Source organism: Channa argus, unplaced genomic scaffold (assembly GCF_033026475.1).
Source record: "Channa argus isolate prfri unplaced genomic scaffold, Channa argus male v1.0 Contig197, whole genome shotgun sequence".
Classification (NCBI taxonomy): Eukaryota; Metazoa; Chordata; class Actinopteri; order Anabantiformes; family Channidae; genus Channa; species Channa argus.
In genome coordinates this window covers 22501-26804 of record NW_027125415.1, presented here as the reverse complement: position 1 = coordinate 26804, position 4304 = coordinate 22501, and positions in this window count along the sequence as shown.

Here is a 4304-nt window from a genome sequence, read left to right as displayed (position 1 = left end):
GGAAAATGGCAAAGTCCCACTCGGAGTACCAGGGGCACGGAGTTCAGTTTGCGGTACCAGGGGCACGAAAAAATAAAATAAAAAGGTCTTTCCCAGGAAAATGGCAAAGTCCCACTCGGAGTACCAGGGGCACGGAGTTCAGTTTGCGGTACCAGGGGCACGAAAAAATAAAATAAAAAGGTCTTTCCCAGGAAAATGGCAAAGTCCCACTCGGAGTACCAGGGGCACGGAGTTCAGTTTGCGGTACCAGGGGCACGAAACTCTGGGGGCCGCGGATGGAGGTGTGTAGCCCGGGGAGGGGTGCTTAAGTGTGGGTACGCAGGTTCGGATGGTGGGCAAGGTTCTGGAAGCCTGGGCAGGTAAGGGGAGTGTGTGTAACCAGGCTTCCCAGGGCTGGGGGAAGAGAGCCTGGGTTGGGGAGGGTGGTCCTGGGCTGGGTGACTTGGGCTGGGCTGTGGAGGTTCTTACCCAGGGTAGGGAGCATGAGCCTGGGGAGGGGAGTTAACCCTAACCCTAACCCTGGACCTTTTACCCAGGCTGTGGAGCATAAGGCTGGGCAGGGGAGTGTTAAACCAGGCCCTGGATGTTTTTACCCAGGCTGTGGAGCATGAGCCTGGGCAGGGGAGTGTTAAACCAGGCCCTGGATGTTTTTACCCAGGCTGTGGAGCATGAGCCTGGGCAGGGGAGAATTAACCCAGGCCCTGGATGTTTTTACCCAGGCTGTGGAGCATGAGCCTGGGCAGGGCAGTTAACCCTAACCCTAACCCTGGATGTTTTTACCCAGGCTAGGGAGCATGAGCCTGGGCAGGGCAGTTCACCCTAGCCCTGGAGCTTTTACCCAGGCTGTGGAGCATGAGCCTGGGCAGGGGAGAATTAACCCAGGCCCTGGATGTTTTTACCCAGGCTGTGGAGCATGAGCCTGGGCAGGGGAGAGTTAACCCAGGCCCTGGATGTTTTTACCCAGGCTGTGGAGCATGAGCCTGGGCAGGGGAGAATTAACCCAGGCCCTGGATGTTTTTACCCAGGCTGTGGAGCATGAGCCTGGGCAGGGGAGAATTAACCCAGGCCCTGGATGTTTTTACCCAGGCTGTGGAGCATGAGCCTGGGCAGGGGAGTGTTAAACCAGGCCCTGGATGTTTTTACCCAGGCTGTGGAGCATGAGCCTGGGCAGGGGAGAATTAACCCAGGCCCTGGATGTTTTTACCCAGGCTGTGGAGCATGAGCCTGGGCAGGGCAGTTAACCCTAACCCTAACCCTGGATGTTTTTACCCAGGCTAGGGAGCATGAGCCTGGGCAGGGCAGTTCACCCTAGCCCTGGAGCTTTTACCCAGGCTGTGGAGCATGAGCCTGGGCAGGGGAGAATTAACCCAGGCCCTGGATGTTTTTACCCAGGCTGTGGAGCATGAGCCTGGGCAGGGGAGAGTTAACCCAGGCCCTGGATGTTTTTACCCAGGCTGTGGAGCATGAGCCTGGGCAGGGGAGAATTAACCCAGGCCCTGGATGTTTTTACCCAGGCTGTGGAGCATGAGCCTGGGCAGGGGAGAATTAACCCAGGCCCTGGATGTTTTTACCCAGGCTGTGGAGCATGAGCCTGGGCAGGGGAGTGTTAAACCAGGCCCTGGATGTTTTTACCCAGGCTGTGGAGCATGAGCCTGGGCAGGGGAGAATTAACCCAGGCCCTGGATGTTTTTACCCAGGCTGTGGAGCATGAGCCTGGGCAGGGGAGAATTAACCCTAACCCTAACCCTGGATGTTTTTACCCAGGCTGTGGAGCATGAGCCTGGGCAGGGGAGAATTAACCCAGGCCCTGGATGTTTTTACCCAGGCTGTGGAGCATGAGCCTGGGCAGGGGAGAATTAACCCAGGCCCTGGATGTTTTTACCCAGGCTGTGGAGCATGAGCCTGGGCAGGGGAGAATTAACCCAGGCCCTGGATGTTTTTACCCAGGCTGGGGAGCATAAGGCTGGGCAGGGGAGTGTTAAACCAGGCCCTGGATGTTTTTACCCAGGCTGTGGAGCATGACCCTGGGCAGGGGAGAATTAACCCAGGCCCTGGATGTTTTTACCCAGGCTAGGGAGCATAAGGCTGGGCAGGGGAGTGTTAAACCAGGCCCTGGATGTTTTTACCCAGGCTGTGGAGCATGAGCCTGGGCAGGGGAGAATTAACCCAGGCCCTGGATGTTTTTACCCAGGCTGTGGAGCGTGAGCCTAGGCAGGGGAGAATTAACCCTAACCCTAACCCTGGACGTTTTTACCCAGGCTAGGGAGCATGAGCCTGGGCAGGGCAGTTAACCCCAACCCTAACCCTGGATGTTTTTACCCAGGCTAGGGAGCATAAGGCTGGGCAGGGGAGTGTTAAACCAGGCCCTGGATGTTTTTACCCAGGCTGTGGAGCATGAGCCTGGGCAGGGGAGAATTAACCCAGGCCCTGGATGTTTTTACCCAGGCTAGGGAGCATGAGCCTGGGCAGGGGAGAATTAACCCTAACCCTAACCCTGGATGTTTTTACCCAGGCTGTGGAGCATGAGCCTGGGCAGGGGAGAATTAACCCAGACCCTGGATGTTTTTACCCAGGCTGTGGAGCATGAGCCTGGGCAGGGGAGAATTAACCCAGGCCCTGGATGTTTTTACCCAGGCTAGGCAGCATGATTCTGGGCAGGGGAGTGTGGGTCAGGGCCCTGGAGCTTTCACCCAGGCTGTGGAGCGTGAGCCTGGGCAGGGGAGAATTAAACCAGGCCCTGGAGCTTTCATTCAGGCTGTGGAGCGTGAGCCTGGGCTGGGGAGAAATGACCCAGGCCCTGGAGCTTTGACCCAGGCCCTGGATATTTTTTTTTACCCAGGGTGGGGAGCATGAGCCTGGGCAGGGGAGTGTGGGTCAGGGCCCTGGAGCTTTCACCCAGGCTGTGGAGCGTGAGCCTGGGCAGGGGAGAATTAACCCAGGCCCTGGATGTTTTTACCCAGGCTGTGGAGCATGAGCCTGGGCAGGGGAGAATTAACCCAGGCCCTGGATGTTTTTACCCAGGCTAGGGAGCATAAGGCTGGGCAGGGGAGTGTTAAACCAGGCCCTGGATGTTTTTACCCAGGCTGTGGAGCATGAGCCTGGGCAGGGGAGAATTAACCCAGACCCTGGATGTTTTTACCCAGGCTGTGGAGCATGAGCCTGGGCAGGGGAGTGTTAAACCAGGCCCTGGATGTTTTTACCCAGGCTGTGGAGCATGAGCCTGGGCAGGGGAGAATTAACCCAGGCCCTGGATGTTTTTACCCAGGCTGTGGAGCATGAGCCTGGGCAGGGGAGAATTAACCCTAACCCTAACCCTGGATGTTTTTACCCAGGCTGTGGAGCATGAGCCTGGGCAGGGGAGAATTGACCCAGGCCCTGGATGTTTTACCCAGGATGGGGAGCATAAGGCTGGGCAGGGGAGTGTTAAACCAGGCCCTGGATGTTTTTACCCAGGCTGTGGAGCATGAGCCTGGGCAGGGGAGAATTAACCCAGGCCCTGGATGTTTTTACCCAGGCTAGGGAGCATAAGGCTGGGCAGGGGAGTGTTAAACCAGGCCCTGGATGTTTTTACCCAGGCTGTGGAGCATGAGCCTGGGCAGGGGAGAATTAACCCAGGCCCTGGATGTTTTTACCCAGGCTGTGGAGCATGAGCCTGGGCAGGGCAGTTAACCCTAACCCTAACCCTGGATGTTTTTACCCAGGCTAGGGAGCATGAGCCTGTGCAGGGCAGTTCACCCTAGCCCTGGAGCTTTTACCCAGGCTGTGGAGCATGAGCCTGGGCAGGGGAGAATTAACCCAGGCCCTGGATGTTTTTACCCAGGCTGTGGAGCATGAGCCTGGGCAGGGGAGAATTAACCCAGGCCCTGGATGTTTTTACCCAGGCTAGGCAGCATGAGCCTGGGCAGGGGAGTGTGGGTCAGGGCCCTGGAGCTTTCACCCAGGCTGTGGAGCGTGAGCCTGGGCAGGGGAGAATTAACCCAGGCCCTGGAGCTTTCATTCAGGCTGTGGAGCGTGAGCCTGGGCTGGGGAGAAATGACCCAGGCCCTGGAGCTTTGACCCAGGCCCTGGATATTTTTTTACCCAGGGTGGGGAGCATGAGCCTGGGCAGGGGAGTGTGGGTCAGGGCCCTGGAGCTTTCACCCAGGCTGTGGAGCGTGAGCCTGGGCAGGGGAGTATTGACCCAGGCCCTGGAGCTTTTATTCAGGCTGTGGAGCGTGAGCCTGGGCTGTGGAGAATTGACCCAGGCCCCTATATGTTTTAACCAGGATAGGGAGCATAAGGCTGGGCTGGGGAGAATTAACCCA